Source organism: Talpa occidentalis, unplaced genomic scaffold (genome assembly GCF_014898055.3).
Source record: "Talpa occidentalis isolate TD23 unplaced genomic scaffold, MPIMG_talOcc4v2.1 talOcc4.7, whole genome shotgun sequence".
Taxonomy (NCBI): Eukaryota; Metazoa; Chordata; class Mammalia; order Eulipotyphla; family Talpidae; genus Talpa; species Talpa occidentalis.
The window spans coordinates 90,569,813-90,596,099 of record NW_023605083.1 but is presented as its reverse complement, the minus strand read 5'-3'; the positions used below and the strand labels follow the sequence as shown (position 1 = coordinate 90,596,099).

At 43.1% G+C, this 26,287-nt stretch overlaps 1 protein-coding gene and 1 long non-coding RNA gene across 7 annotated transcripts in view; one reads left to right on the top strand and one right to left on the bottom strand.

Moving 5' to 3' along the window:
• The window catches only part of ZFP3 (ZFP3 zinc finger protein), a 49,423-nt gene that overhangs the window by 14,467 nt on the left and 8,669 nt on the right, over positions 1-26,287 (top strand). For 2 of the 6 annotated variants that reach the window (XR_008549449.1, XR_008549452.1), the window contains exon 3: positions 2,493-2,595. The gene's annotated coding sequence lies outside the window, so the exon portion shown is untranslated. The other 4 variants (XR_008549448.1, XR_008549451.1, XR_008549450.1 and 1 more) reach the window with 4 other exon arrangements.
• Positions 10,541-14,885, bottom strand: LOC129144807 (uncharacterized). Its single transcript, XR_008549453.1, has 3 exons — positions 14,129-14,885; positions 13,777-13,846; positions 10,541-10,988 (listed from the first exon to the last, which is right to left on the bottom strand). It is a non-coding gene; the product is annotated as an uncharacterized LOC129144807 (long non-coding RNA).

The window sequence follows — 26,287 nt, the reverse complement described above, 5'->3', positions numbered from 1 at the left end:
GAGTTGCACAACCATCTGTGATGTGGGCTATTTCTACACCAATTTAAAAGATGATGAGGGTCAGGGGGGATGTTAAATAACAATGATCACACCCAGCTTGGTCTGTGTTCCTAACCACTATGCTGTGCTGTGGATGAGTGGATTCATTACTGCCTTATTTGAAGTTCTTTGCATATTTAAAAAATTACTATTATATGAATTTGAATATAATGGATTTAAATCATGTCCTTGACAACATAGATCATCACAAAACCTACATGGTGGGTTTATTCTGTGCCTCATTATGTGTTCCCTCAGATTCAGACTCATCTTGAGAAAAGGGCTGTGCAAATAAACAGCTGATTGCATGATTTCCATATCCTTGCAGGTACTTCTAACTCTAACAGTCAAACTCGAGGCAGGAGTTCTACTTACCCATTTCATTAGGGTGATTATAAATTCAATATGCTCATATTCCTATATTCACTGCTCACGTTCAAATTCAATTTTACCCACACTGTACGTCACATGAAACCTGGATGTCACCTATCCCTTTAACTTCTGATTCCTGTGTTCCAATATTTTATTTCCACATTCACCCCTTGTCAGTCCTGATTGATTTAGACCGTACTCGGCACCTACAGCTCCCCTTCACAAATATCCAAGAGTAATACGGACTTCACTCAAGATGCTGTAGTCGAGGTGGAGAAGGAGGTTTCAATCCTATCAGATATATTTTGTTCTCAGAAGTCCCTTCTTGGACAAACTGCCACTGGTTTTATTGTCTTCCTCCCACTCTGGACTCAGTCACATCAGCACCCTTCCCATATATCCAATCTTTGCTGCCAACAGCTTAGTTTCCTTCTGAACCCACTGCTCAGCAGAAAAAAATGACGCTTCAGTTAGCAGTCCCCGCAGAAAGCAATTGTGACCAACTTGTACCTGAGCATATTCTTGATGAGTGAGAGGTCTCGCATCTCATTACAAGAAGAAAGATGCAACGTAGTGCTTTTCCCAAAGAAATGATGAATAAAATTATGTTCACCTGGTTATACCCACTATGCACTCTCCTGCAACCTCACTGCCTGGCCTCTTCACCCTCTCACCTTGTTACCTCAGGGAGATTTCTCTCTTTTCCTTGTTTGTCCCCAACCTCTTTCAGTTTACTTGGGACTCAAAATCTGGCCATAATTATGATTGCTAGTCATAGAATACAATCAAGGAAAAGCTGAATTTCCTTAATTTCATGCCCATTAGAAAAACCTGCCCTCATGATCTCAAAGGCCTACCCATATACCCAGAAATAATTCAGAAATTTTAAAGCTATGTCCATGTACATTTTTTATCCTCCCCTAATTAAACAGTTTTACTGTTATACTAACACTTTAGTAAATAAAGTATTTCTTTACAATTTTACTGATTTGATGCCTTTCTATTATTACAAGGTTCATAGTTTCACTGTGGTCTTAATAGGATTGTGTTTGACAGTTTCATCCTCATCTTGTGAGTTTCACTCTTAAGTACCCCATGTGCTGTGTTCCTCTGCTTCTAGTTTTGCATAAGCTGTTTACACTGTCCTTGATCATCTGCTTGCTTTGGCAATCCTTTGTCATTCAGTCTTTCATAACAAGTGTATTTAAACATATATTTTATACACAGTATGATATACATGTCTTTATGATTAACTTGATGTAAGTTTATTCTGGATCATCTGCATGGTCGGTTCTGTTTTTTTTTAATCATCTTGCTACTGAGATTTTGGGGCTGGTGGTGTTAAGTTCCACTTTTACTTGTTTTGCTAAATGACTCCTGGTCTGAGGCAGGTTCCTAAAGTTATTAGGTAAGGGATCTTTGAGAGTCAGGAAAACTGCTAGAAAAAAATGTGCATGCAATTTCTGGGAACTTGTGAACCATTTTTGGACCCTGTAAACCTTTACACATTCTTAAAAGCAAAAAACATTCAGATATTACCAAGTAATACACAATAGCCTCACAACATCCCTGAGATTTTGGGATAAAGCTATCCCAAAATGGCCTGCCTGAACCCCTGAAAATAGATGGGAGCTAGAGTCTCAGTAGAAACCAGAGGGAAGGGACAGTACTGGGATGATTCTGGAGATAACCTGAAGAGGGAGGGGCCCTCAGTAATGCAGCTCATCAACCACTTGCTGAACGAGGACACTCTAAGACCTGTGTTAGGCCCGGTGCTGAAACACTGGTAGTAGTCAGCTCTGTGGGATAGAAGGAAGGCACCGATGCTCTAATCCCCCAGGGAATCATCCAGCGCCACCTTTCCCTGAAGTTTTGAGAGCTGGAAAATGAAGAAGGCACCTTGGAGGTGCCACTGTCACAAACCACCCAAGGTTTGTGGAGACCCAAGCTCTCCCTCCTTTCCAACCCTCTGATTGGCTCCTCGTCGTCCAGTCAGGGGTTTTGCACCAAGACGCCAATCTCTCCTGTAGTACAGCTGCAGAGAACACTAATTTGTCACGTGTTTGTAATACCCTTTGCAGGCCATGGTTTCAACTGGTGCACCCAAATTTGCCCTCACCCGTTGAGTTCACATAAAGTCACCTAGTACGCTCGATCTCAGCCACCTTGCTTCTGGACCGTGAGGTAAGAGTTCCAAGAAGAGAAGAACCGACCCCTGCCTGTGGGGCTTCTTTAGGAAGCTGGGACCCCTTGTTTGTGTGTGGTTGGTGGGCCCAGTGGGCAGGTCTTGAGAGTTTGTAGCTCACCCCCTCCCATACCCTACACCCCCCTTCACTCCCCCGCCCCATCCAATGCAGGATGGTTTGTCTGCTGAGAGCGCATTGTCTTGGGGGCAATGGTTGGGGACTGGGCTTTATCTCCGAGTCCGATGAGGTTTGTAGTTTGTGAGGGCATTACACATTCCAGGATGGGATTCGATCGGGTATTCCACAGATATTTATGGAGTCCTTGCTGTAGCCCAATTTCTTTTGGACTGCCAACAAGACCAATTCAGGTAATTATTCAAACATAAGTTACTTGCAGTGAGAAAGGATAGACTCAAGATACAGAAGGCAGGTTGCCTTTTGAAAGAAGGTAATGTCCTCTGAGGGTGCTGGAAGGACTCAAAAGATGTGGCAGTGATGAAAGCTGGGCCCACAGAGTTGATCATCCGAGGCCTTTTGCTAAAAATGAAGGTGGCAGAGGTGTTGGAGTGGCAGAGGTCTGAGACAGTTCCTGGGCGGATTACCCAAAAAAGGAACACACTGATTCTATCTGCTGGTTGTACAGGGGAGTCTCTAAACTGGTCTGAGAGTAGAGAGGGAAGGGACTTTTTTCAGAGGACTGTCATCCACATTTTATTCCATTGACTCCTGAGTTGGGGAGAATCCCAGCAGTGCAGTGAGTGTGGGAAAGACCTGGGAGATCTTCATGCCTTCAGGTGGTGAAGTCTTCAGGTGCAGCTCAGAGATTCTTTGCATCAGAGAATTCACTGCTGAGCACATTTGCTAATGAATTCCACCTTCAGATGGAATTCCCACCCGGAGTTCATCAGAAAATTCACACTGGAGCAGCCCTTAGAATACCAATGTGGAAAAATCTCTGGTCATAGCTCTAATCCACTACAGCAACAGAACCCCTGCCCTGCATAGCCAGCTGGGGTTCACTGACTGTAGGTACTTTCCTCCTGACCTGAAACTTTGCTCTGGTAATTTCTCTTCTGAGGTCAGTAAACTGGAAGTGTGTTTTCTGTCAGGACAGGGCTAAGTTATAGAAAAGTATACCACTTTCAGCCCAGAGTTGCCATCCAAACATTAATAAATGAATGAATTTAACAAATAAGAGCCTGTACATGACTTCAAGTTTAATTAACTGAAGGTAGCGTTATGATGCCTTTGCTGTCTATTATATTTCTATACAAATCCTTTATCCATCCCCAAATAATGGTGATGGCATTAAAGATCCATATCACCCATCTAACCTAAATTATATCTGTGTGATTTGGGGACAGGTAAAATGTTAAACAGGAGACCCAAAACCTTTTTTCAGCTGAGGAAATTGACCCACTATAACCTTTACTCAATACCAGATATCCATGGGTTGCTTTATTTATTTATTTATTTAAAGATTTATTTATTTATTTATTTATACAAGCACTGGGTACAGTCAGAAGCGCGGGAGGGTGAGAGAATTCACCAGAGCCAGAGCGGGGAGCAGAGCAGGCAGAAGGACCGAAGTACACTGCTGAGGGGAGCAGCGGGTGGCAGGAGAGGTCTGCGCGCCATGTGGGACCCTCCTCCAGTGGCCGGGGAGCAGCCGGGGATGGAACCGGTACTGCAGAGGCTGCCGGCAGCTTCGCAACCCAGCGCTCAACGCTGCGCCAACAGGGAGGCCCGCCATGGGTTGCTTTAAACACACTCCTTTTCCTTGCAACTTTTAGCACTGGAAAAAATATCAGATATTTCACTTCTCATCCTCCCTTACTCCCCATCCACTTTCCCAGCTGCTGGCACAATGTTAGGCTTTGCCAGTAAAGGGCACTGGAGGACAAAGCAAAGAAGGCACTTCTCCTGGTTCTGGTATCGTTTCTTTCTTGTTCTTACAGTGCAGTGCCCATCTGCTAGCAAGTTTCCTGGTACCTCAATTAGTGGTTTCCTGCTGGTCAGCCCTGGCCTGCAGCACTCTGTGAACTTCACCATCCAGCAGCCCAAGCTAGTGTTGTCATTATTTAACAACCAGTTAGTTCAAGAAGAAAAATGCCCTGACTTATAGTGTTCATTGACTTTCAGAGTATGAATACTCCCACTGTGACTAATTTCAATGCAGGTTTGTGGACAGATGTGCAGAATTGGCTTTTGCAACCTTGACCTCCTGTACAAGCTTTAGTGCTCCACTGGAACAACCACACCTTCATTTCAGTCCTCGTCAGGTGGCCCCTCTTTTAAGTTTGCTTCTCCTTGTTTAGTCCCCCCAAGTTCTAGAGGTCATAGCTGCTCCCCATGCTGCTATTCTTATATTATTTATCCTTAGCAGATAATCCCCTTTTACTAATGAATATCTCTTTACATTAAATTGTCGTGTTCAGATGACTAGTGTGGCTTCTGTCTCATGCCTGGACACCTGCAGATATGACCCTGACTAAAGAGGCAGACCAGTATGGGTCCAAGAAAGAGCCAGGAACAAAAACCCAATCACAACAATACTAAAACAGTAACCACCACTGTCTAAGCAACTGCTCTGTGTCAGACCCAGAACTCTAATGAAGAAGCTATTACTTGCAGCCAAGGGTGTTCTGATTGATATTGTCATCTTAATCAGAGAACACAAAGTGCTGATCGATCGTAAGTGGGACTAGATAAATGGCTGTTGCTAAATCAAGAGAGTCATAGGAAAAACCTTAGGTGCTTATAAAACCTTTATGGAATCTAGTCCTAGATCCCTACCAGGGAGGCCCGAGACCATTTGATTTTTTTTTTTTTCATAGAGGCATGTTTTATTTATTTATTTGTTTGTTTGTTTGTTTTGTTTATACAAGCACTGGGTACAGTCAGAAGCGCGGGAGGGTGAGAGAATTCACCAGAGCCAGAGCGGGGAGCAGAGCAGGCAGAAGGACCGAAGGACACTGCTGAGGGGAGCAGCGGGCGGCAGGAGAGGTCTGCGCGCCATGTGGGACCCTCCTCCGGTGGCCGGGGAGCAGCCGGGGATCGAACCGGCGCCGCAGAAGACACGGGCAGCTTCGCAACCCAGTGCCCAACTGCTGCGCCATGGGGAGGCCCCGAGACCATTTGATTTTAAAAATACACTTTTTCCCTTGGAGAAACAAATTTAGTAGCATGGATTTCTAGTGACAAAATAAGGAGTACAACTGTAATTGAATGTTTATTCCATGAAGGTTTCTGATTTACCAAGTGGGAAACCTTTAGGAAGGACACATCTGCACACCACCTGAGGCTATGTTTGCTCAATGAATCATAAAAATTGCTCTTAGGAAAAGCTTCGAATTTTCCAAATAGTTATGATGAATAAAGGTGGAGATAGCAGTATTTAAAAAGCATATATATGCTTTACACCACCACCCCCCTCCACCCCTCACAAAATGCACACAAATAACCTTAATCATTAGTTTTCATAGAGTGATCATCCTCTGGGGTTTCTCTGTAGTTGAGTGAAGACCTGAGCTCTGAAAATTTTCCCACACTCATTACATTCACAGACTTTGTCTTCAGTATGACTTTTGTCAGGCCTAATAGGGTCTGAGCTCCATCTGAAGGCTTTTCCACATTCATTACAGTCACAGGGCTTTTCTCAACTATTAATTCTATGATGTCAAATAAGCTCTGATTAAAATTCTTGGAACATTCTCTGCATCCATATGGCTTTTTTGCTCTGTCATTTGATGCTGAATAGTTGTGAGCTCCCCCTTAAGACTTCCCCAAATTCATTGCATTTATAAGGCCATTCATTTCATGAGATGTGTGCTTAATTGAAGATTAATATCGTCCTCCCTCAGCTCTCACTCGACTCTCTAGCCCCTGTCACATATTAGACATTCAACAGGCATTTTTTTTTTTTTTTTTTTAAAGATTTATTTATTTATGCATACAAGAGCTGGGGTACAGGCCAGAGAAGCGGAGGGTGAGAAGATTCACCAGAGACAGGTGGGGAACAGAACAGGCAGACCCACAGAAATACACTGCTGAGGGAAGCAGCAGGTGAGACAGGAGAGGTCTGCTTCACCATGTGGATTCTCCCTGGCCAGCTGGGGATCGAACTTGTGCTGCAGAGGCTGTGGATTGCTTCATAGTGTGGTGCTTAACCCCTTGTGCCACCAGGAGGCCATAATAGGCATTTCTTGCATAACTTTTATTTCAACATTAATAGTTGGAAACATTTCCATGCTGTAACAAAAATGTCCCAATTTTAAAAGTTTGATGTAATTGACAGAAATCAAGCTCTCTGAGGGATGAATGAAAAGATTAGTTTTCAATCAATCTGAGTTTTTCAAGTAATAGTTAATATGTCAAACCGAAGACAAATTATGGTTCCTCTCTGTGTCAATAGTAAGTTCAGTTTTCTCATTTAAACCTCATAATTATCCCATGAAGCACATTATTCTATTACCATTTTGTTAATGAGGAAAAATAAGTATCTGAGGGGTTATATACGTTGCTCCAGGTCCTAAAACAAAGGTTAGTACTGCATTTCAGACCCATGTCTTCTGACCATGCTCCCTCAGCTACACCAGATTGCCTCTTGAAGCAGTTCATCAAACTAAACATTTTTATCACACACTGGGTTCCCTTTGGGATGCACAGCTGCCCACATCACAGAAATGTTTAATTAAATGGCTCCAGATTACTGGTGTTCTAAATATCCACAGGCAAGGTTTTCTCAATCATGGTGCCTGACACTTGGGGCCTAAAAGAATTCTTTGTCATGGGGCGGGGCATGTATTATATTTAAAACATTCCTTGTCTTCAGATGCCAATAGTTTCTTTGCAGTTGGGAGGACCAAAATGTCCCAGGACATTGCCAAATGTCCCCGAGGGGCAAAAGCACCCCTGTTAAGAACCAGGACCCTCAAACATCTCAAACTATTCCCATTGAGGAATGGGAAGAGGTTGAAATTCTCCTTGTCTTACACTATCCCATTCAGTAACTTTCTTATCTGATGACTCATGTAAACTAATATACAATCTGCCAGTTGTTCAGAATGACAGAACCTAATTACCAATATTAGTTAACAGATTATATGAACTGGCCTTTCTCCAGAGTTCTGTTTAGATGCTCCAGTTCTCAAATATGCTGTGTCCCAATTGTCTGGTTCAAGACAAAACCATTCTCCCTATAACTATGTGACCTACCACAGAAGATGCTAATTCTTACCACTCATGTCACCTAAATGCTCTGCCCTGGCCCTCAGTCTAGCCCTATTCCCAACACATACCGCTTTCCTATCCCTATTACTTCCTGACACTACTAGTAATGCTTTTTCTCTGGGAAACACCTTATTTGGCCTTATGTCCTGGCCTCCAGGTATCCTGTTATCAAACCATTTTTGTTATTGTTTCCTCTCAATTTCATCATTGCATATTTTTATAAGGAAGAAAAAGACAATATATTAAAAACACATGTAAGGGGAAGAATTCATTGCAGAGAAAGATTTAATCACCCTAAAGTACTTATATCAAATTTATGTTTGTCACCAGACTAAGAGGTCCAGATTGAAATGGCTTGCTTTCATGAGGAATTTAGTTTTAGGGGTTGCTACCAAAGTGATTTCTAGTGATTTTAATAATGGCAAAAGCCCCCTAAAACATTTTTTATTTTTATTTTTATTTTTATTTTTTTAAATAATAAATTTTATTTTTGTATTCCCCATACAATTGCAGCCCCCCCATTCTGACCCCAATCCCTCCCCTCCCGCCCCTCACCCCCCAAAAAGTGTCTCTGGTTCATAGTTTTTTGTTGATTTTGATTTTCACTTTCTTATAGTTATTCATTTTCCTGGTCCCTTATTTAAGTAAAACATTTTCTTTTTTAAAGATTTATTTATTTATTTATACAAGCACTGGGTACAGTCAGAAGCGCGGGAGGGTGAGAGAATTCACCAGAGCCAGAGCGGGGAGCAGAGCAGGCAGACTGACTGCCGAGGGGAGCAGCGGGCGGCAGGAGAGGTCTGCGCACCATGTGGGACCCTCGCCCGGTGGCAGGGGCTCGAACCGGCGCTGCAAAGCTGCGGGCAGCTTTGCAACCCAGCACTCAACCGCTGCGCCACCAGGGAGGCCCCATTTTCAAGTAATTATATTTTGGGGTTCACACTCCAGTGTCAACTCCAAGGCAGAAGAAAGGCTATTATGTCCAAAAGCTTCCCCACTTATTTTTCATCCAGTAGGACTCTTAGTTTTTCTATTTGTAATGGTTTTCTTTCTTTTTTTAAAAAAAGATTTATTTATTTATGCATACAAGAGCTGGGTACAGGCCAGAGAAGTGGGGGGTGAGAGGATTCACTAGAGACAGAGTGGGGAACAGAACAGGCGTATTGACTGAAATACACTGCTGAGGGGAGCAGCGGGCGAGACAGGAGAGGTCTGCTGCGCCATGTGGATTGCTCCCTGGCCGGCCAGGGATCGAACTCATGCTGCAGAGGCTTCAGATTGCTTCATAGTACAGTGCTTAACCCCTTGCGCCACCAGGGAGGCCCTGAAATGGTTTTCAACAGTAAAAATCTACATTGCATTACGATGTGATCTCTATCAGTTTTTCTATTTATTAGGTTTCTGTTTCCTATTAAAGTAAGTCCTGTTTGGGGCCTCCCCTGGTGGCGCAGGCGGTTAAGCGCAGCACTGAAGCTGTCGGCAGCCTCTGCAGTGCCAGTTTGATCCCGGCCAGCCAGCTAGATACCCACATGGCACACCAGGCCTCTCTTGTCTCACCCACTGCTCCCCTCAGCAGTGTATTTCAGTCAGTCTGCTTGTTCTGTTCCCCCCTCTGTCTCTGGTGAATCCTCTCACCCTCCCCCTCCTCTGGCCTTTACCCCAGTTCTTGTATGCATGAATAAATAAATCTTTAAAAAAATAAAGTAAGTCCTGTTTGAAGACTCACATTTTTCAAATTCCTCTCTAGTATCAAGTTTCTGATGTTTAAGAAACACTGTGCGCCTGCTAAAGGACTTCACAGCTGCTACAAAGGGTTTCTCTCCAGTGTAAATTCTCTGTGACTAATAAGGTATGAGTTCTGACTAAAGGTTTTTCCACATTCAGAGCATTCATAGGGTTTCTCTCCAGAATGAACACAATTGTGTTTAATAAGATCTGAGCTGCCTTGAAAAGATTTCCCACATTTACTGCATACATAAGGTTTTTCTGTGAATTCTTTGATGTCTCATAAGGTCTGAGCTCTGATTGAAAGATTTCCCACATTCTTTGCATTCATAGGGTTTCTTTCCTGTGTGAGTTACCTGATGTCTTATGAGGCATGAGCTCCCTTGGAAAGTTCTGCCACACTGATTACAACGATGAGCTTTCTTGGTAAATTCTTTGCCCTTCTCTAAGCGCCTCATCTTTGCTGAAAATGTTCTCACATTTAAGTTTCTCTCCAATATGAAGTCTCTGATGTTTGAGAAAAGCTGTGTGCCAGATGAAGGATTTTCCACATTTCTTACATTCATAGAGCTTCTCTCCACTGTGGATTCTCTGATATTGAATGAGGAGAGAATGCTGCTGGAAGACCTTCCCGCATTCGTTACAATGACAGGGTTTCTCTCTAGTGTGAATTTTCTGATGTGTAACAAGGTATGACCTCTCGCTAAAGGCTTTTCCACATTCACTACTTTCATAGGGTGTCTTTCCAGTATGAATTATCCAAGCCCAATTAGATCTGAACTTCCTTGGAAAGTTTTTCCACACTCCGTACATTAGTACCATTTTTCTTCCCTATGAATTCCCTATGAACCTCATCTCTTGATGAGGTTCAAGTTAGAAGTGCAGACTTTTTTTTTTTAATTTATAATTTTATTTTTATATTCCCCATACAATTGCAACCCCCTGATTTTGACCCCAATCCCTCCTTTCCCCGCCCTCCCCCCAAAGTGTGTCTCTGGTTCATAGTTGTTTGTTGATTTTGATTTTTTTCTTTCTTATAGTTATTCTTTTTCCTGGTCCCTTATTTAGGTTTTCTAGATTCCTGTTTTGAGTGAGACCATCTGGTATTTTTCTTTTTCTTTCTGGCTTATTTTGCTGAGAAGTGCAGACTTTTTCACATTTGAGTTCCTTCCCAGTTTGTAGTCTCTGATGTTTAAGAAAATCTGTGCGTCCCCTGAAGGATTTCCCACATTCATCAGTATTCATAGGTTTCTCTCCCCATGGAGTCTCTGGTGTTCAGTAAGGCATGAACACTGCCTGAAGGTCTTCTGACATTCATTACATTTGAAGGGTTTCTCTCTGCTATGGATTCTTTGGTGTGTGACAAGGTGTGAAGTTTGACTGAAGGTTTGTCCATACTCATAACATTCATAGGGTTTCTCTCCAGTGTGAATTCTGTGATGTAATAATAAGGTTTATTATTATTAATAATGAGGGTTTTTTTTTAAAGATTTTATTTATTTATGCATACAAGAGCTGGGGTGCAGGCCAGAGGTGTGTTGGGGGTGTGTGTGAGAGGATTCACCAGAGACAGAGTGGGGAGCAGAACAGGAGGATCTACTGAAATGCACTGCTGAGGGGAGCAGTGGGTGAGACAGGAGAGGTCTGCTACACCATGTGGGTCACCTCCCTGGTTGTGGATTGAACTTGTGCTGCAGTGGCTGCTTATAGCTTCGTAGTGCTGAGATTTAACCCCTTGAGCCACCAGGGAGGCCCAGATCTGAGCTTTGATTGAAGGTCTTCCCACATTCATTACATACATAGGGCTTCCCTCCATTATGAATTCTCTAATGTAGGACAAGGTTTGAGCTTCCCTTGAAGTCTTTCCCACATTCTTTACACTCATAGGGATTCTCACTACTATGAATTCACCTATGTCTAACCAGATTAGATCTCTGATTGAAGGCTTTTCCATGTTCATGACATACATAGGCTTTCTTTCCTGTATGAATTCTCTGATGGATAATGAGGTTTGAGCTCCAGTTAAAAGCTTTCCCACATTCCTTACACTCATAGATTTTTTCTTTCTTTTATTTTTTAAAGATTTATTTATAGGCCAGAAGTGTGGGGGGGGGGGCAAGAGGATTCACCAGAGATAGCATGGGGAACAGAACAGGCAGATTGACTGAAGTACACTGCTGAGGGGAGCATCAGGCATGTCAGGAGAGGTCTGCTGCGCCATGTGGGTTGCTCCTTGGCTGGCTGGGGCTTGAACTTGTACTGCAGTGGCTGCAGACAGTTTCAAAGGTTGCGTCTTAACCCCCTGCACCACCAGGGAGGCCCCCTAGATTTTCTTTATATTATAAATTTTCTGATATCCTGTTATTTTTTTTATAAGAAGATTCCTTTTTTTTTAAAAAAAGATTTATTTATTTATACAAGCACTGGAGTACAGGCCAGAGGCACGGGAGGGTGAGAGAATCCACCAGAGACAGAGCAGGGAGCAGAACAGGCAGAAGGAATGAAATACACTGCTGAGGGGAGCAGTGGGCGAGATGGTAGAGGTCTGCCAATCCATGTGGGAATCACCCTGGCCAGCCAGGAATTGAACCGGTGCCATGGAGGCTTCAGACAGCTTCACAGAGCTGCGCCCAACCTGCTGCGCCACTGGGGAGGCCCATATCCTGTTATATTTGACTGTTGTTTGAAGCTCTGGCCACAAACCTCATATCTGGGATCTTTTTCCTACAGAAAGTACTGTTTCTTCTTCATTAATCCATGGCCTTTCTCTCCTGCAATGGCTTTCCTGGTGATGAGATTTATTTTCCTGATACCTCTCTCTTGAGAAGGGGTATGTCTCACGGCATCATATAAGGGGCTTACCCAATGCCTCAATTACTTGTCCTCATTATCACTGGTTTCAATTAAGCCACATTCCTGGGAGATCCATCTTTGGAGACTTTCTGGCACAGCACTCGCTTAATCTTTTTCTTCAAAAATTTCCATCTCTGGGGCCTCCCCGGTGGCGCAGCGGTTGAGTGCTGGGTTGCAAAGCTGCCCGCAGCCTCTGCAGCACCAGTTCGATCCCTGGCTGCTCCCCGGCCATCGGAGGAGGGTCCCACATGGCGTGCAGACCTCTCTTGCCGCCCACTGCTCCCCTCAGCAGTGTACTTCGGTCCTTCTGCCTGCTCTGCTCCCCGCTCTGGCTCTGGTGAATTCTCTCACCCTCCCGCACTTCTGACTGTACCCAGTGCTTGTATAAATAAATAAATAAATCTAAAAAAAAAAATTTTCCATCTCTGACTTGTAGTCCTTTATCTTATTACTGGTTTCAGAATCTGAAATGATATGTAGGTTATTCTATAATTCCTAAAGTACAAATATCACCTCATCACCATACTGGGAAGCTTAAGAGGGAGGAACAAAGAGTTTAGAACATTCTTCCCCGCTATTACTGAGATTTAGATATTAAATTTCAGAGATATTATAGCTACCACGGGAAAAAAACTTTAGTAGAAAAGAAACTTGCCAGGGTGTTGGCTTTAAATACAAATCTAGAGGAGACGAGCGAGGAAACTTCCTGGTGGAGATAGTTTCTAAACTGAGGCCTAAAAGACAATTTGATAACTAAATTAAAATAAAAAGGAAGGGTTTTTCAGACTGAGGTGATAGCATGTGCAAAGACCAAAGAGTGAGAGGAGCTAAGATGCAGCATGGATGCACCGTAGGACTCAAACCCAGAGGGCAAGATGGTCAAGGAGGAAGCTGGTGGAGCACTAGTCAAACCACTAGGGCCTTGTGTACCTTGCTGAAAAATCTGGATTTTCTCCTGAAGATAGCTAGGAGTCACTGAAGGAATTAAAGGGGGAGGATGGTATAATCAGATTTGTCTTTTTTTCAGACTTGTGGGACTGCTTTACAGAGAATGAAATGGTGCGTGCAGGCTGAAATCTGGGATACCAGTTAAGAAATTGCAGCAGTAACCTACAGTGCAGACAGCGAGAGCCTACATGAGTGCTGGCAGGGAGGACAGAGAAAAGTGGGTAGGGTCAATATATTAAAGAAGCAAAACCAATCAGAACTGGTGCTATTCTAGATGGAGGGGAAAGAGCAGGCATTAAGGATGACATCCCAGCTTCTACTTTGAACACATTGGGGACTGACTTGGGAGCTGGAGTGAAAAAGTGGAGGGGAGGGAGAGGAAGTGGTACATTCTATCATAGACATGTTATGTTTGAGGTACCTGTGAGACACCCATGAGGAAATGTCCAGGAAGCCAATGGATCAACAGGTCTGGAGTCCATGGGGAAAATCTAGAATGGAGACACATATTTTTGAATCATCAGCATACATGTTGTACCTAAAGTAAAAATGTGGCCCTGGAGTCCTAAACAGAACACAGCTTTGGAAGCAAGCAGAACTAAGTCCAAATCCTGACCTCTTAATCTCTCTCAACCATCGTTTCCTCAAATGTAAAACATTTGTATATGGCCCCTGCCCTCAAGGAACTTATCACAAAGGAATACCAGTTATTCCAAAGTTTTAATGTTTAGATTAAAAAAAAAAAACACCCCAATATAGAGAAAGCAACATACCAATATAAGCCTCTCAAGAATGTAAGCTCCATGGATTGGGGTGTCTTTGTTCTATTCAAAGTTGGAACAGTATCTGCCACATAGTAGGTGCTCAATAAAAAGTCGAGTAAGTGAATAGTAGGTTAACAACTTCCTTCTTTCCCTTGACTGAGTAATTCCTGAAATTTTTATCTCTCTTGGTTTCTATAATGCATGATATTCCAACCCATTCTTTATTTGTTCATTTTTTTTTTTTTTACTGTTTATAGCTTTCAGCTTTCTCCTCTTAAATATTGGTGTTACTACTTATCAGCCTCCATTCCTCTTTTTATATTCAGTATCTCAATGACTATCATATCTGGTTTGTTATTGCCTCAGCCCAGAATGAGTCATGAACCTAAAACTAATCCTTAATGCACATTTGAGTTTATATCCACAATGTAGCTTACTGTCAATACAATTTAATGTCTTACTGTCAATACAAATCAAATGGATAGGGCCTTAAGACCCAGCACTATGAAGTTATCGGCAGTCAGTGCAGCATGAGGGGAACAGCGGGCAAGACAGGAGAGGTCTACTGGGCCACGTGGGTCACCTCCCTGGCCGGGGATCGAACTCGAACTCGTACAGGGCACGCAGAGATGCAGAGGAGGGTCAAATGCGTAGAAGGCCCAACCCGGCGCACCACTAGCCAACATCCCTGAGGTCCCAGCCTCTTCCCACACAGAGGAACTAGGGGGTCCGGTGCTGGCCTCTTAAGTTCGGTTCTCCACCCCGCTTCCCGGGGGGCCCCAGGCGCCAGGGCCCCAGTCCTGCGAACGCAGCGGGGTCTCACTTCCAGGCCACCCCAGCCTCCCGCTCAACCGGGACCCCTTCCACGGCTGCCATCGTGCAGCCCCTGAGCCTCTCTGGGCGGCGGCTTCAGCACCTTGGACCCCGCGCCCACCGCCGGCTGACACTTGAGACCTGCTCCCCAGTGCGCCCCGCCCCGTCGCCCCCGCCCCGTCGCCCCCGCCGTCCAGCCAACTCGCGCGCGTGCGCCCCCAAGCCACCGCCCACCGGCCCAGGGATCTGCTCTGCGCAGACTCAGCCAGCTCGAGTCCGCTCGGTCTCGCGCGAGTCGGAGTCCCAGAGGGTCCCGGGATCGGCTTGTTGCTGCACCACCGTACCATCGAGACCCAGAGTCCTCCCGGGGTCCTAGAGTAGCCCATGGCCGGGCTCCGGCCCCTTTCAGTGTTCCGTAAAGGCTCCTTTTGCACAACACGCGTTTGTTATACATTGTGTGACTCAATTTGTTGTTGCAGTGTAGTTCATGTCTTATTGTTAACTAGTACTCTGTCGTGTGGAGACAATACAATTTGTGCCGCTTTTCTTGATGGAACTTTGGGTTTCCAGGTTTTTGTTTTTTAAAATAAAACTGCTGTGAACATTCTCCAAGTATTTTTTGGGGGGGAGGCGGAGTGGGAGGGGGAAGGGTAAGAAAAACCTAAAAGTAGGATTGCTTGGTCTAAAGTAGATATATGTTTAACTTTATAAGGAACTACTAAACAGTTTTTCAAGATGATTGGTACCATTTTTCACTGCCACCAGAATGACAAAGATATTAAATGGTTGGGATAGACATGAATATTAAATGGGGAAGTGTTAATAGGACAGGGAGAGGGGCAGCCCAAACCCCGCAAACCTGCCTTTTCTAAATGGGTTCTGCCATCCGCTGCATCAACACAAAACATAGGAGACTTTAATGGGAAGGAACTTTAATAAAACTAGGAAACAATACAGGTAAGGCAAAGAGTCTAGTTTCTAAATGAAGCATCCAGAGTTACCCGTCCCCTCGTGGGTAAAAGTCCATCCATATGGGAATGGCCCAGAGCAAGGCCCCAAAGCCTGCCACACGTCTAAGGCATCTTCCAGTGGGGACCCACAGAAAAGGGTCAGAAACAACCAGACAAGCCCGGAAGGAAAAGAGCAAAATCAACATCAAGATAAAAGCTGCCATTGTCACCTCCCCATGGATCTCACCCACATCTGTGTCACCCCGTCCACGACCAAAAGACAAGCGCAGTTTCTTCACATGTCTCTAGGATCCACGCACCTCCTCCAGGTCTCCTGGCTCCATCCTGCTTCCTTCCTCAGTCTCTTCTGCAGCTTCTCCTCTTCCTGCTCAGCTCCACCCTCCCTTGGGTGGGGCAGGGAACCTCCCCCTTTCCTGGGGACCACCCTGTTACAATCCCCCCTTTTAATTTTTATTCCACCATATCTATGGTGGCACAGATCTCATGGTGTAATATTAGGAGACAGTCTTTTTTCAGGGTTACAATGTGTGTAAGAGAAGTAACAATTAGTCAGCAGCATTGTCCATGAATGTCCAGTAGGACAGTTTCATTACTTAAAAATAGTCCATTATCCAAGCCAAAAGAAAAAAAATTTGGAGCATTGGAGGTTTGCAAGGGTGTAATTGGAAGTTGATGGTTGAATATTTTCATGTTTTGAAATATTCCGAAGTACAGCTACTTAGGTAATGATTTTTTGGAAAATGAGGACCTCCAATAGACATGTTTAGAGCAGGTCTGTTTCGTTGGTGCTAAAGGGTAAAAAGACTTGAATTGTTACAGGGCAACCCCATATACAATGGGTTGCCTGACTGCGGGTCCTCACCCGCGTGCTTAAAAGAGACTTATTAATACTCAACTACAGGCACACACAAAGGTTTAATAAAAGGTTTATTTACAAGGGAAGGGGAATGAGAAAATGTACAACTCAGGGAGAAAAGTGGGAGATAAAAGTCTTAAATGCATCCTACCGGTTCTGCTGACCTGGAATCCCAAATGGCACCCTGAGAGCTGTCAGCAAGCCACCAGCCGTGAAGCCAAGAGACACCCGCCGCCCCCCCCACCCAAAGGCCCAGGTGCCTGGTTTTATACCAAACCTGGCTGCTTAACTCCATCCTCAGGTCCCAGCAACCCTTTGGTGATGATGGGATTTGTCTTTCCCAATGTCTTGATGGCTTTGGTCTGGAGTGGGGGTGGAGTCCACAAAGCCTGTATGGAATTAGCTCAGGACATCCTTTCCCCCTAATAGAATCTCTTTATTATAAGTGCAGTAGTTTTAAGGTTGCCTTTGAAATCTTTGAAATTCACCATAGCTTCTTTTTTGCAGTTATTAATGGTTTAGAGTCATAGAGATGGAAGGCATTCTGAAACTCAGTCTTCTACATTTTTTTTTTGAGCAAAATCAGCCTTGCTTCCTGCCTTCCAGCTTCTTTCCTTCCCTCCCCACCTCTCCTTCACAGTATTTTTTGGGCTTTTATATGTGCTAGGCATTGAGGATAAAAGCTAACAATATTGAACAGTTTACTATGCACTGCTACGGTTTTGCGTTCAGTTTTGCGTGCAGTAAAGCTCACCATGTATATCAGAGACTAAGACTAAGCAAAATGAAGAAATGAGGAGAGAAAGAAAAATATATTTAAATGAAGAAAGTAATTTATTAACTTGTTTTAACCATTGCTTTTGTTGTTTGGTCTGGGAATGTTCACAAATTTATTTAAATTATCTGAAGAAAATCCACCAATGTTCATGCAAATTACAAAGATAATAAAAAATATACATTGGTTACTCATTTCTAGAAAGTCCTTTAGTCAAATGGCTCAATCTTCTGTCTGAATTACAGAGTACCCACAAAATCTGGGCAAAATAGTTATTTTTTTTCTTAACTGCGAAAATCAACTTGCCCATAACATGTGAGATTCTTAATGCACCACTAGGTGGTGCACCACTAGTAGTTAATAGCCAATGGTGATTAACAGAATAAAACATTTTAAAGACACCTTTATTTCTAGACAACGGACAAATAAGCTTACTACTTAAACAAGAATCGCTCTGAACTTTCCTACCCTGTGTTCAAAAAGTCTATATTGAGGAAAGATGTTCACAAAATAGAGTTTAATTTTAAAATAAGTTTCAGAAAAATATTTATGCTTCTTTTCTCCCTCACTACCTCTCACTTCCTTCCTTCCACAAATATTGAGTACCCACCATGCGCCCACACAAGCTAAGTCACTAAAAATACAGTGGTGAGCAAAGCAACAATAGTGCAGCCCACGTGGATCTTGTAGTCAGTAATGGATGGACAGATGCATTGATCCTACCAACAACACTACAAGGAACATGTTCATACAACTGCTGGGGTTTCTCTAAGACAGTCGTTCTCAAAGTGAGGTTTGGCCATGATCAAAAGTATATTTGTAAAAACACCAAGATGTTAATTGTTCTTATTTGTGCTCTTTCACAAACGTACAGATGAGCTTTCCAGAGGCTACATAACACTGATATTGCAACAGACTGACTGTAGAAGCAGATATGAGAATCTGAGTATTTTCTATTAAGCCAGCTAGTAAAGAAGTTCACAAAAATACCCACTCTTCTCACTAATTTGTTTTTATTTGGGAAAATATAATTATTTTAATTAAAATGTCTATATTAATATAAAGGATTTATTATTTTGAATTAATTAATATATATTTCAAAGCCTCACTTTTAATTTCCTATAAAGTATATATCATTAATTATCTTCTGCATAAACAAAATCTCTTTAGCGTCCTCAGTGATTTTAAAGAGTGTAATGGAAGGCCTCGCTGGTGGCTCAAGTGGTTAAGTCTCAGCACTATGAAGCTATCTGCAGCTACTGCAGCAAGAGTTCGATCCCCAGCCAGGGAGGTGACCCACACGGCACAACAGAGCTCTCCTGTCTCACCGGCTGCTCCTCTCAGCAGTTTATTTCAGTAGATCCACCTGTTCTGCCCCCTCCTCTATCTCTGGTGAATCCTCTCACCACCACCCCCAACACCTCTGGCCTGTACCCCAATTCTTGTATGTATAAATAAATAAATCTTTAAAAAAAGAAGTGTAATGGAAGCCTGGTACTAAAATGTTTGCAAGGTACTGTACTAGGTTATGTGACCTGAAGTGGGGTTGCTGGATTATCTAGGGTGTCCAAATTTTCAATTTTACTAGATGTTGCCAAATTGTTCTCCAAAGTGGCTAAAGTTGGCCTTTAAATTTTTTTTATATATAGTTGGTCTTTTTTCTTCCCAGCCAGATCGCAAATTGAAAAGAATTGTGAAATTCTTATCAAGCTAGCTCAGTGATATAACAGAATCAATCTATGAAATACTGATTGAATCTTTTTTCTAAACAATGTGAGAAATGCAGGGTAATGCTTATTTTTAATGTACTCAGAGGAAGTTTTTCTTGGTCACCAAGAATAGCATTGTAGAGAGTCAACATTAATATATCGGAAAATTATTATTTTTGTTTGGTGCCTCATGGGAGGTAAAAGTGTACAAGTTATGCAAATAAAGTTCTTTCACCATCAGGGGAATTTCATTGTTTTTAAATATTGCCTCCTGCAATTTTTATTAAAACCTAAACCATGCTCCACTGACACACAATCAGTAAAAAAACAAAAAACAAAAAACAAAAATAAAACACTGAGGCATCTATATTTTTAAAAAATTCAAAGGTTTCTAGTTTGTAAGTCACTTTATAAGTGAGAGTTTAAGTATTTAGGTTTACTTTTTTGATTGTAGAATAAATTATTCAAAAGTAGCTGATCTAAAACTTTAACTTCATTAAGTTTTGGCAAAGAGATGTGGGTATATTTATTATAAAAAGTGGAGTTTTACAGCTTAAGGGCCAAGATGCAACAATATTAATCGATTATTACATTGATAGTGGTTTTGCATGTAGTGATTTGCACACTCTGCTGTAGTGAAATAAAATGTGGCTACAGTGGATTGTTACCTATTTGTGGAGCAGGGCTTTCAGCCAGCGTTCATCTAAGGTAGGATTTCATTCTGCGGCGCTGCGGTGAAGGTGGAGCACCTAAGTGCACTTAGGGGAAGTGCATGAGTGAGTTAGAGACTGAAGCACACCACATTTCAGTCTGTAGTGGGGCTGACTGAGAGAACTCCTCTTTAGTAGAAAGGATTCACTGTATTTTTTTGTGTCAGGCTCCCAGCAGGTAATGGTCTCTAAAATTGTTGATCCAGGTGTGAATAGGTTTGAATGTGGAATTCTATATGAAGGGTCTTTTCTTTTTAAAGATTTATTTATTTATGCATACAAGAGCTGGGGTGTAGGCCAGAGGTGTTGGGGGTGTGTGTGAGAGAGGATTCACCAGAGACAGAGTGGGGAACAGAACAGGTGTATTGACTGAAATACACTGCTGAGGGGAGCAGCGGGCAAGACAGGAGAGGTCTGCTGTGCCATGTGGGTCAGCTCCCTGGCTGGGGATCAAACTTGTGATGCAGTGCTGTAATGGCCTGATAGCCCTGAGACTTAACCCCTTGTGCCACGAGGGAGGCCCCTGAAGGGTCTTTTCAAGAAGAAGAGAAATGAAAACTGTCTTAACGTTGTTGTCTTAGTGTTTTGAATTACTGACTTTATTTGTATCACTTCAAGTGAAGAACTTAGTAATTGTCTAACTCAGCTACTAATTTGGTGGGAAGAAAATGAGACCCAGAGAGGATCACTTATTCATGCATTCATTTGAAAAATATTTTTTAACACTCTGACCTAATCATGGTAAATAGGGTAACATATAATTTATCATCCAAACCAGGGCACTTTTGAGAGTGAAAGGGGTCCTTATGATATAATTATACCAAGACATCAAATGAAAGTTACGGCCATACTGGACAAACCTGAATGTGCAGTCACCCCAAGACATTCTAACCTCAAGAGTCCCATTATTTAATGGAAAAGAGATCATTGTCACAAGACGCTGACAATGATCCCCTGTGCTAAGTGTAAGAGAACTGTTGAGGAAAGGTGCCCTGACCTAGGGAAGAGGCCCGAGAGAGAGAGCAATACTCCAGGTGGATGCGAAGGGGTGAGTCACAGTTATCAGGTATAGAAGGAGGAGATGGTTTTCTCAGCAGAGAGAAGAGACTAGAGAAAGCATTAGTAACATTTTAATGTTTTCAGGGAGTTGCATGTGTTTTCTCATGGTCAGAGTGTGGTAGGTGGACCCTGAACCAAGGCCAGCGGGGACCAGGTTATCAGAACTTTGTGTGGTGTACTAAGGAGTTTGGGTTTTACCCTGTCAGGTGCAAGGGAGCCATTGAAGAATTTTCAGCAGAGACATGATCTAATTAGATTTGTGTTTTAAAAAGTTCACTCTCGGGCCTCCGTGGTGGTGCAGGTGGTTGAGCGCCGTGCTGTGAAGCTGTCTGGAGGCTCTGCAGCGCGAGTTCAATCCCGGCCCACTGGCAAGAATCCCACATGGCACAGCAGATCTCTCCTGTCTCGCCCACTGCTCCCCTCAGCAGTGTATTTCAAGTCAGCCTGCCTGTTCTGTTCCCTACTCTGTCTCTGGTGAATCCTCTTACCCTCCAGCACATGTGGCCTGTAACCCAGTTCTTGTATAAATAAATAAATCTTTGAAAAATAAAATAAAATAAAAAGTTCACTCTGACAGCAGATGGGAAAAGGATTGGAGGAGGGTGTGAGAGACTTTTGGTGTAAGCCAGATGAAAATTAAGCCAGACCAAAATGAGGCAGTGATGGTGGGATGGGCCCTAAGGGGCAGGGTTGTAAGCTTTAGAGAATAAAGATTTTTTTATGCAGACAAGAACTGGGGTACAGGCCAGAGATGCAGGGGCGGGGGTGAGAGGATTCACCAGAGACAGAGTGGGGAGCAGAACAGGCAGATCGGCTAAAGTATACTACTAAGGGGAGCAGTGGGCGAGACAGGAGAGGTCTGCTGCACCATGTGGGTAGCTCCCTGGCCAGGGATCGAACTCGTGCTGCAGTGGCTGTGAATAGCTTCATAGTGCTAAGACTTACCCCTTGTGCCACAAGGAGGCCTAGATCCAGGGGTTTTACCTACATCAAGCGTGCCTCCATACAGGAGCTCAAACAGGGCCATTAGCAGCTGGGCTTTTCTTTGCTTAGCTCAGTGTTGACATCAGTACACTTCATCCTAAATACTTCAGTGTGCGTAGCATTAACCAGAGTTCATTATTTGTTTACAGTATTTTTCTTTTGAGGTAAAATTTATCTAGGTTGAAATATAGAAATCTTAAGAAAATACTCCCTGAATTTTGACAAATGCAGACATCTGGAGGGCCTTTTATTACCTTACGAATGACCAGAAAAACCAAGGACCCTTGCCTGACATTTTACTCAAAGGGCAGGAAAGGACAAGCACATCAGAGTAGGTTTAAGAAACAGCAAGGGTGAAGAGCTAGAGGGAGGATAAAACTCTTCTCTGATTATATCCCTCCAGTCCTGCCAGTTCAAGGTCACAGTTACATTTTACAGTGAAATCCTCTGACACAGAGAAAGTGCTGTCAAATTGGCTCTTGTAGCACCTGCACGCCTATGTTTATAGCAGCACTATTTACAATAGCTAAGCTTTGGAAACAACCCAAATGCCCCAAAATAGATGACTGGATCAAGAAGATGTGGTACATATATACCATGGAATATTACTCAGCATTCAAAAAAGATAAACACATGCAATTTGCAGCAACATGGATGGAGCTGGAAGGGATCATGCTCAGCGAAATAAGCCAGAAAGAAAAAGAAAAATACCGGATGGTCTCACTCATAGCAGGAATCTAGAAAACCTAAACAAGGGACCAGGAAAAAGAGTAACTATAAGAAAGAAAAAATCAAAATCAACAAACAACTATGAACCAGAGACATACCATGAGAGCAGGGGCGGGGGGAAAGGAGGGATTAAGGGTCAAAATAAGGGGGTTGCAATTGTATGGGGAATATAAAAATAAAATAAAAGAATAAAGTAAACCATAAAATAAATACAATAAATATTTTTTTTAATAAAAAAAATTGGCTCTTGTTATTGTTTCTATTGATGCTACTGTCATTATCCTCATCTGACTGGCAATACTTTGTCTATTTTTATAGATACCACTTCTTACCCTAAACTCCCTAACACCTCTAAGAGAACAACTGAGAAAAGAGCAAATAGTGTCATTTGTTAAAGTGAACTGACTCTGGGAGATGGCAGGATGCCCATCCAGCAGCTATTTCCTTCCTTGTCCTTGATGGCAAAACCTACCTGAAATTCCCAATGTTCACCCCTGAGCCTTTCCTCTTGCTGGGCATGTGAACCAATTCAGGCCAATGAGACTTTATAGGAGATGATGCTGGGGGCTTCTGGAAAAGATTTTCCTTCCTAATAACAAGAGTTCATGGAAGGAAACACTCCTTTCCTTCCTAACTTTGAATGTTATCCCTAGAGGATGTGGTGCTTAGAGTTGTGGCAGCTACCTTGCCACCACGAGAGTAAAGCGAAAAGAATCAAAGAAAAATCAGCCAAGGGGCTTCCCTGGTGGCGCAAAGGGTTAAGTCTCAGCACTGTGAAACTATCAGTACCCACTGCAGCATGAAGTTTGATCCCTGGCCCGGGAGCTAACGCACAAGATCTCAGCAGACCTCTCCGGTCTTGCCCACTGCTCCCCTCAGCAGTGTATTTCAGTCAATCCTCCTGTTCTGCTCCCCACTGTCTCTGATGAATCCTCTCCTCTCCCTCCCCCTGCCCCTGCAGCACCTCTGGCCTACACCCCAGTTCTTGTGTGCATAAATAAATAAAATAAATCTTAAAAAAAAAGAAAGAAAAATCAGCCAATAGTCATAAGTCATGGAGCTGCTGAATTCTGGAGTGTTTACCTCTAGACTTGTTTTGTGAGTCTAGAGGTAAATAAATTGCTCTTCGCCTACGTTACCTTTAGTTGGAGAATCTGTTCCTTGCAGCCTAAAGCATACTAATAAATATACGGTAATACTACAGCATTTCCTGTAAGCATTCTTATTTGTATCACAAAAGAAATTAGACCATTTACTATTTTAAAGAAAACTACACTTCACTGATTTGTGGCATGGGTAAACCATCAGTTCTCAAAATAGTTCCAGTGGTAGAATAGGAGTTGTTTCAAAATGACAGCTTTCAATATTTATAGCGATTTCAACATTGTAGTAATCATCTTCAGACTCCAGGTAGCTTGGCATGGAAACTCTTCTATTTTTTTTTCTAACTTTATTTTCCTATGAGTATGTAGCTGGTGGATGACTAGGGGTTTCCCGTTGAGCTAGAATATACAAAAAGACCCTGTGAAATCTTGGTATATTTAATTCCACATCCAAACTGGTAACAACTTCATTGGCAGAAAGCATGACTTGATTACAAACTTTATATGGGTAAGTATAACAATTTAACCAAATTATATACACCCAGAGAAAAACTGCCTGTTTGTTTTTGTCATACTGATTGGTAGATTTCCATTAACGTTCAGCACCCGATAAGTATTTATTAAGTGCTACTTTGTGCCAGGGTTTGTGCTGGGCACTGGGAATACATCAGTGAGTCAGACAAGTTCTACCCCAAAAGAGCCACATTAGGAAGAAGGAGGGTAGAAAAGGCAATTATCATGCAGCAGGAGAAGTGTGCCCACAGGGTCAGGTATAGGAGCAGTGAGATCCCAGAGAAGTTCATGCTTTCATTCAATTGATCATTCAACATATTTATTGAGCATCTACAATGTGCCTGGGCACTGTGAAAGGGGGGAAAGGAAGACACAGTCCTTGTCCTCATGTTGCTTTCAGTCTAGTGGGGAAGAATGACAGGTAAGTAGGTAATTACAGCATGTCCATCTATGAAAGGAGAGCATCCAGGGGTCCCAGACCCAAGTTTGGAGCAGTGAGGATGGAGCTAATGCTGAGATGGGAAGGATCAAGAGGTAGGGGGAGTGTGCCAGACAGAGGGGAGAGTACTGTGTGTGGACACGGGAGTCAGAGAGACCATGAACAACATCATTTGAAATGGCTGGAGAAAAAGATTGGGTGCAGTGGGCATTGCAAGGGGATGGGGAAAGAGAGAGTTCGCAAGAGATAACCGGAGATCCTGGCAAATAGTGTAACCCATATTCGGAATTTATCTTTTTTTCTGTGAATAATGGGTAAAGAAGAGCTATAACGGGTAATGTAGAGATATAAGCTAAGGGAATGGAGCAGTCAGATGATCGCTTTAGAAAATCAATGGCTGTTGTGTAAGAGAGGAGATTGGAGGGTAAGGTGCCAGCAGTTGGGAGACTTGAAATTCTCTTGGCAAGTGCTGGCAACGCTGGAGAAATGTGAACTGAATCGGAGAGCTACTGGAGAGGGACAATCAACAGGAGGCAGAGAGCATTGCACAGAAGGACTCCAGGCAGTGTGCTAGTTTCTAACCCCAGCAATGAAGATGGCAGAGCACAGTTTGAAATAGGGGTAGGTCATCATTTCCTTTCATTATATGTCGAACTTGAGGGACCATGGGAGAGTCATATGGAGATGTCCTGGAGGTAACGCAGTCTGGAAGTGAGGAGAGGGCTCAGCTGGAATCTGCGATTTGGAAGTCTTCAGAATAGAAGAGGCGCCGAGTCCACAGGCATTATTAGTGAGATGAGGCAGGGATGGGGTCAGAACCTTGAGGAAGACCAGCAAGGAAGAAATGTTTCAGAGAGAGGGGCCCTCCAAACAAGAGTGAGTCAGGCCAGACAGGCAGGAGAGAGCCATGAGATGGTGGTGCCCTGGAAACCAAGAAAAAGTTAGCATTTGTCTGGTAGTGGCTTTTAATTTTTGTCATAAATGTGGACAGTTTACAGAAAATTCGTAAGAGGAAAGCATACATCTGAAACACTTCTTTAGCATTTTTTTAATGTATATACATGTATATATGTGTTCCACAGTTCCATGAGACCGTAGTTTGAACAATCACAGGCCTAAAGTAAGGAGGTACTAACCAGAAGCTACAAGTCTCCATGGAGTCCAGTGAGAGAGAAGCGCAAGTCCCTACTGGTGCATCATTAGTTGAGGGAGGAATCTTGAATGTGGCAGGAACACACTTTCCATTTCTGGTGAAGGAGCTCAGTTCAAGAGTCACTCTGGGGCTTTTTCATGGATCATGGTAATGTCCCTGCAAGTCTGCTCCTTAGCTGGATTCCCTGGCAATTGCTTAGAAATCAGTATCTTGTGAGCTTGCTTAGAGACATCAAGTCCCGGGGCTCCAGCTGTTCCACTTGAAGAAATTGATGAGGACCAGGAATATACAAAGCTGACTTAGGCCTTGGTGACCCCTATTGGGGCACTTGGTACAGGATAGCGGTCCACCCCA